The sequence below is a fragment of the Pogoniulus pusillus genome, chromosome 5, assembly GCF_015220805.1.
Source record: "Pogoniulus pusillus isolate bPogPus1 chromosome 5, bPogPus1.pri, whole genome shotgun sequence".
In the NCBI taxonomy this organism is placed as follows: Eukaryota; Metazoa; Chordata; class Aves; order Piciformes; family Lybiidae; genus Pogoniulus; species Pogoniulus pusillus.
Genome location: NC_087268.1, coordinates 34,278,025 through 34,285,858, shown reverse-complemented (window position 1 = coordinate 34,285,858; position 7,834 = coordinate 34,278,025). Strand labels below are relative to the sequence as shown.

At 38.6% G+C, this 7,834-nt stretch overlaps 1 protein-coding gene across 2 annotated transcripts in view; it reads left to right on the top strand.

Annotated features, from left to right (window-relative positions):
• The first annotated feature begins 2,305 nt into the window (after nucleotides 1-2,305).
• Nucleotides 2,306-7,834, top strand: part of MYO16 (myosin XVI) — a 438,909-nt gene continuing 433,380 nt past the window's right edge. For both annotated transcript variants that reach the window (XM_064143768.1, XM_064143767.1), the window contains exon 1: nucleotides 2,306-2,386. The gene's annotated coding sequence lies outside the window, so the exon portion shown is untranslated. The remainder of the gene's footprint in view (nucleotides 2,387-7,834) is intronic.

The following is a 7,834-nucleotide window of genomic DNA, read 5'->3' as shown; positions in this document are numbered from 1 at the left end:
CCTGGTATTTGACCACTTGTAGGAATTTAAATTGAAGTTTAAAGAGGTGGTGGGTTTACTTACTGGAATTATATGAATTTGCATATTTTTCTGATATGCAAAACATTACTACACTCAGATGATCTTGGCTGCTGTTGTAGCTGTGGGTAGCTCACTTTCAGGATGAGTAGGTTAGTGTGTAGAAGATGTAGGAAGCAAGGATAGAGTTCACAGCAAAATAATTTAATATTCAGCACATGAACTAGCTTTAATCTTTTAATAAGGAATTAATGCCTGTAAACATTTTCATTGTTGTTCTTTATCTTTCTTCAGGCTTCATTAACCTCAGGAAAAGAAAATACATAGAGAATTTTGTTGGACTTGTGTCATTTTGGCTCTCTGAGTCTTGTCTTACCCTTTCTGTCACCTCATTTAGTGTCATGACTTTATGCATATTGTCTGCTTCTTCATCAAATAATAAGATCTCACTAAGAATTTTCTGAATTTATGGCATAAAGATGCCTAAACTCTCTATCACTTGCTCTTCTGTACCAAGTAACTCCTTTTCATCTTTAAATCTGTAAGCTATCTGTGTATTTGGAGAAGAGCCATCAAAAACTGATTCAGCAGCAGTGAAGGCTGGTGCTTGTGGAGTTCATGTAAAATTAAGGATGTTAATTTGCACCTTCTCTATCCCAACTGCTTCATGCTAATAATCTCTCATAATGATTCTAGAACTTCTTTTTTTAAAGATAGCAGGATGAAATAGAGATTATAGGATGACAGTACTGTAGCTATTCTTATGAAATCATAATTTAGAAAAGCCCTGAGAGATCCCTGGGGCTAATTTGTGCTGCTTTCTAATATAAACAAAAATCACACATACCATTTAGTGTAGATAGAGTTTATTTTGTCCTTTACAGATGACAGTCTATATGCTAGTTGAAACAAAATGCTAAAATCAAACTCCTTTACCTATCTAGAAACAGAAAAATAGCTTTTTTTTTTTTAATGCTTGCAACATATGCTTAATCAGCTTATAAACAAATATGTTAACAACTAGTAGACAATTTCTGGGTTTACAAAACCTATATTCAAGCACATAGGGTTGTAGGTCTGTACTTGAGTTTGTTTTGTATTTATTTTAATGTGAAAGTAATCTTATTCTTTGCCTTAGGTAGCATGTTGCATACACATACAGAGATAATTCAGTTTCATTGTAAATAATGTTTCTCGCCCCAAGGGGGTCCAAGTTTGTTAGTAGGTATCAATATGGTCTGAACATCTGCTCTACTGAAACAATATTTTATAATATTTATCCAGCTCCTTATTGAGACATGACAATGTGTGCTGACTCCTTAGAAATACAGGGGATGGATTTGTTTCCATAGACAGAGCTTGGCTTAGCAAACTGTTTATGTTTGATGAATGATAGGATCTGTTAATGAATGTCAGTTGTTCCAGGAAACTACTCTTCTTCTTCTATAATAGCAGGACAAGAAGAAAGACATAATATTAGCATGAAGGGAAGTCCTTTTATGATAGTACCAAGTCCAAAAAGATCTTTCCTGGGTTTACCAAAGGCATTACTGAGAAATACAAGCGGTTGAAGTCTGAATCCAAACATAATGGTTTGGATTATGGTTGGACTTGATGATCTTAGCACCCTTCTCAAACTCAGAAGATTCTGCGATTTTATGGTTCTATGAATTTCAAGGAAAACTTCAAAATTTTACTATGTTTGGGACTAAATTCCACTATTAGCAGCAATTTATTGCCTTGAATCTTACTTTGAAGGAACTGCTTTTTTGTATGACGCAGCCTGCCTAAACAAGTAAGAAATTACATAGTATTTTACAATAGCATCAGCAAACTGGCAATAGCTGTGTTGCATGGTACACTGTTGAAGGAGTGCTGCCATGCATCATGTGCAGCATTTATTAAAAACATCATTAATCATTATAATGTCTTCAAAAAATACTAAACTATTTTCCAGGCATTGTCCTTCTTTTAAAGAATCACAGTAACTTTTTCTTGGATTGTTCTGTGAATTTTACTTCCCATTTTCCTGTTTAGGCATACATTGCCCTGGAGTACTCCTGTGACTAATGTTACAACACCAAAATGCTGCTTGTTATGACCAGTGTGACAGAGGGATAATATCTTGATTTTTCTAAACAGACATTGGTGTATATTTAGGACTAAGGCAAATAGCCTCTGGCTATGCAGGGTCTTTCACACAGGAAATCTAAAGTACCATGCCTGGAAGATGTTCATCACAAGACTGATGCAAGATACCTTAATCTTCTGTTCCTCTCCAGGAAACGTAACAGAGTAAGAGGCGGCTGTTACCCAGCAGTGAGAAAGCAAGGTGGTGGGGATGCTGTCCTGCAGTTCTGATGGACAGGTACCTGTCACTATTAAATCTTGCTCATTAAGTCTGTTGTCATCACCTTTCAGCTCCATCCGCCCTGTTAATTGCTCTAACCTTTGCCCCCTCTACCTCTCTGGTTGCTATGAAAATAACTTTCTGCTCTTTTACTACTGTTAAATGTTACTGTACACTAAAGTTACTGTGAGCCATTCTAATAAACCCTACTTTCTCATAGTTGTTTAATGACAGGACTGTTGCAGAGGGGGAATTAATTGATGTGAGATGATATTTTCCAAAATTAATGTTGTTTATTAATTTTGCTATTCAGAACTCTCACCACCCCTGACCACTAATTTTAATTATTTTGGTTCTTACGTTGTCATGGAAACATTCTATGGATAATATTAAGAACCAGCAAAATATATACATTAATTGAACTATAAGAGAAGGTTCCTGCACTCAAATTCCGCTTATCCACTAGATGGGCTCAAGGAGCTCTTTCTGCTCTATGGCAGAAGGCAGTAGAGAATTACAAAGAGGCATTTGAGCATTTACTCACAAATTATAATTATTATCCTCACAGGGGCTTTGCCACAGTCCAGACAGTGCCCAGATGCTTTCAGGGGACTCTGTCTTGTTGGATGGTGAGGCTTGAATCTTCCCAGCTTCTGGGGACAGGATGCAGACAATCTCTGACCTTGTCTCCTGGCTTCTACTGGACGATCTGTGTATATGTCCAGGGATTCTAGGCAGGACCTTCAGGTGCAGAAGGCAGATGTGGTGCAGTCTCAGCACAATGTCATGCTGGCCACACAGGCCGATTGCATGCAGGCATCCAGGGTCTGCTGCTGGTAACTGGTGGCAGTGGAGTTTACCAGGCAAGCAGTAAGGCAGTGTGCAATAGCGGCACAGCAGAGAGAGCAGGCAAAGAGCAGGGAAGCAAAAGCAGGTTGTTCACTTGTGTATCTCCTTTTATCAATGTGGGCTGAGATTAGTTGCCCTTTGGACACAGAACAGCCAATCAGGATGGGAATTAGCCAAACCTTACCATATTAGGCAAAGCCACAGGCTCACTTTTCCCTAGTCTGGGAAAAGCAGAGGCCTTGCACTAGGCAGGCACAAGCTAAGTGTGTGCACCTTACACCACAGGACCCTGGGCAGGCCAGACTCTCTGGCTCCCGATTTTGTGTCCGTTTCCCATGCTTGCCTCTCTGGTGGAGCAGAAAAGCATGCCTAGGCAAGGCAGGACATGTGTAAGCATATTTTGGGCCTATGAGGCCTACCACAGGGACTCAGATGTTGCTTTCTTTTGCTGTTGTTTGGGAAAACAATAAACAGCAAGAGAATGAGATTACCTAATGGTATTCTGTTTCACTGTTGTCACAGAATAACAGAATGGTAGGGATTGGAAGTGACATCTGGACATCAGCTAGTCCAACTCCCATGCTAAAGCAGGTTCATCTTCATTATTATTTTTTGGATACAGCTTCTTGGTCAACCCACCAGGGCCAAAGGCAGGTTGACTTTCCAAGTATAAGAGGCTAGAAACATCCCTGAGAGCCTTACAGTATATTTTCCTAAGGAATCTTTATGCCTGCTAAGGGAGAGTGGGTGACCTTGTATCTGTCTTGGGCAGTTAAGGTTTTCAAAGTGATAAGAAAGAGCAGTTTTCTTTAAGAGAAAAAAACTATGAAAATAAGTTCACTTGAATAGAGTTAATAATGAGCCCTCTTTCCCACATAACTTTCTTCAGCTGGAAATTGTAACACATTAATGCATTGCTATTATTAACAAGGCTTCTCAACTGGAAATTGTGTGAGATCCTTAATTCGCAAACATAGCATTTTACACAGTTTTAAAGTGCAAAATACTTTTTTTCCTTGGTTGATTAACACTAGCTAGATACTCACAAGAGCATAACCCTGTAATGCACCCAAATAAGGAGATTTAATTGATTGCTCTATAACCTATTAAAATTTTATTGAGAGTCTAAAAGATTTAAATGGGAAAAATAGAAAAACTCTCAGTCTAGCCTCCATCTGACACTGAGACTGCATCTGAAAATGCTAATACATTGAAAACTACTCCATATGCAATTTTCCAACCAATCTCTAACTGCACTCAAGTAATGATATGGAAGTTAAAACAAGAAATTGTTACTTAATACTAAATATGTCTATTTTGTAGGGGGGTTAGACTGAATGCAAGATGAGGTGAATAAGTTGAATTCAGCCTCATGCATTATTCACAGCGACTGAGCTATCATTCTCTTTCGTTAAAGCAAATAGCACAACTATTCATTTTAGCATTGTTAATACAATGACGATATGTTAATGTGTAACATCAACGTCTAAATCTCTTACTATTCCGTCAAATCTATGCTTAAATGGTTTGTGTGTGCATACCTTTTCCAGTTCTGATAATTTCCACTTATTTTTTAATGATTCAAAATACATGCAAATTCAAGACAAACTGAAATAGCCTGTTAGCTGCTCTTTATTTCTTGCATCAGTCTTGTATAGAGAGGAAATAATTAATGGTGAAATCCTTGTTAATGGGTGGCCTGCTGACAGGTCTTCTGAGTTCATGTTGACCTCTGCTTGCTTGCAGGCCAAAAAAACTCCCATTTTTAATGTCTGTAGCCTTCCTGACCAATTTGGATACTACTGATCTGATTAATTGTTTGGAATGCAGTAGCCCCAGTGGGTCTAATCAGACGCTAATGTTCTGCTAGGACAAGTATACCCCCTTTTTACATGCACATAATAAGGGTTATACACACAGTAGCAGCACTCAGCAATGTCACAAACAAGCTCTGTAATACAGATTCCCTTTTGTAACTTTTGCACGTCTCATGGAGACATGAGGCAGACTGGTGAAATGACTTGGTCTCACAAAACCTGTAGCAATGCACACTTTGAGAGTTAGTCTACTGCCCTGCTTGCAAAGCAAGCCTTTGGATTCAAGCACTCAATGTTGGTTTGTTTGGGTTTTTTTAGCTTTGCTGGATTTTTAAGTTATCTTGTACAATTATGAAGCATCACTGAGTGCAGTGTTTTATAACATCCTCAATAATGCAGCCATGTTGTTAGTTCTTCACATGCAGACCTTCCATAAGTGATTATAATTCTTTTCATCTTCCCTAACCTTTTCCTTTCCTTTTAATTTTCTTTTCCTTTCCTTTCCTTTCCCTTTCCTTTCCTCTCCCTGTAGTGTATGCCAAACTTCGCCCACACCCGCAAGAAATGCTTAATACAGTTTTTGAAATTCGCTCTTGATTTTAGACCACTGTTACTGCTGAGATCCATCTGAATCTGATGTAAATGTGTAAAAAACTGCTCCAGATGGGAACACGCATGAATGTATGCAATTCTAACTGGCATGGACCTGGGAGCAGTTAGTTAACGCGGTTGATTAACTTCTGGGCTTAGATTGTGTAGTCTTGTGAGCCATGATGTCAAGCTCAATCATTTTACAAAAGGAAAGGCCACATTAACTCTTCCATTTTTAACAAGAACCACCATTTTTTAGGCAGCCTTCAGCAGCTGGATGTGGTCAGCAGAACAAGAGGATTTTACAAGTCTGAAGAGCACCTCTAAGAAAAAAAGAAGGAAGAACAGTTTCAAGCTAGGAAGAATGTGATGGCTAGGATCCTTAGTTGGCAAATACAAATTAAATTCCCTCATCCAAAGTAAGCACTGAAGCTGGGTCTCCCAGAACCTAGATGAGATCTCAAACTTCAGAATTCTTGATTTCATTTCAAGGCAAGAATTCACATAAAATGAAATTTTAAAATCTTGTTGCAAGGGGGGAGAGTTCAAGTAAGAACAGTTTATTGGTTGTTAGTTGTTTTTTTTCCCTCACATATTTTGTTTTATCTACCAAACTGAAACTGCAGTTTTTCAGAAAGTTCCTATCCAGGAGACCAGACTAGACCTCCTTATCTGGGGTATAAGATAGCAGGGACATACCCAGAATTCTGTCTTTTCTGGAAATCTACCTGGGGTGAAAGAATCATAAACTGGGCTTTTCAGTTACTGCTTGTGCTTAAATCTTAAGCATGTGACTGCTTCTCAACTTGTTTCATTATTACCTGGAGGATTCCTGTTTAAAATTCAAGCTAGGGCAAAGATGCAGTACCGTGTGGCAGCAAGCTCTTTGTCAGAGTTTTCAGTCTGGCACTAAAACAGCCGTGTGAAATGTGGCTTGCAAGTCCTTAGTTATTTGATTACTAATACAGCTTTTTATTCCTGCAGCCCTAGTGGAAGACATGCTTTAAAAAGTTTAGCACCACACCAGTCTCATTCTGTAGGTGCTGCTTGACAGCCCAAGGGAAGTCTACAAAAAATAATTTAAAAAAATCTGGTCAATAACATTGCAAAATTCAGGTAGAGAGGAAAAAGCCAAACAATATATTGTTCTCATAAAAGTTTTGAGTGGAAATGGTTACCTCCAGTAGGGCATCCTGAAATGGTATAAAGCTCACAACTTTAAAACTTGTGACTATTAGTCATAATAGCAAGATAGGAATTTGCTTCCTGAGAACATCATGTCCCCTTCTCCTTCCCAGCCATGCTTCTCCAGCTCTTGTCTCATCACCAGTTCAACATAATTCGTTTTGCTTTTATCCTCTTCCACATGCTTTTTGCCTTTTCTTTAAACTTTGTGCCATTGAATACCCAAGGGTCAATCTTACATTATTGAGTTCTTTTTGGTTTGGAACCTATTCAAAGCTCTGATCTCTGCTTAGGAGTTGCAGAGTGTATCCTGCCTGCTGTGAATTACTTATAAGATAGTAATCAGTCTCAAGACACATTCAGAAACTGATTCCCACATTCATCTTTGCTTTCCTCTCCAATGCTCTAATGTGCAATGATTTGTCTTCTGCTGGAGGCACAAACTTTGTATGAAATACGGTGAGATTTTATAGCTAGTGTCTGTTGCTTCTCCTTCTCTCCAGTTACTCATCTGACATCTTCTTCATCTAATGTCAGTTCATGTCAAGTAATCTCATTTGTGAAGTGTTTCAAGTAGAAAAGCAGATTCAGAAGTGAGACAGTATCTGATGTCTGTACGTGTTTGTGTGTATGGCTCAAATGGGCAGTTGCATTTCCTGTGTTAGGATGGAAAGAAGAGACTGCAAGTAGCAACAATGAAATACAGAGGTAATAAAACAGATAAGTGAAATAGCATGTGAATTTGTTGTAACCATGAAGTTTTTAAAGCAACGGTAGGTTTGTAAGCATCTGCACAGTGGATGCAAATCAGATGCTTTCAAGTGAAGAACAGTGGGTAGAGAAGGGGAAGGGGAGTGAAAGATGACTCTCTGAAATTCCAGGCCTAAAATAATCACTTCCCCAGTTACCTTAGAGCAGTGCCCAAGCTCCATAATGTGAAATTATGTAGTCATCAAAGGACTGCTTTGGTAGTTGTGTGATAGAGTTGAGGGATGAAAAAATTGTGGAGGCCTCAACTGAGCAA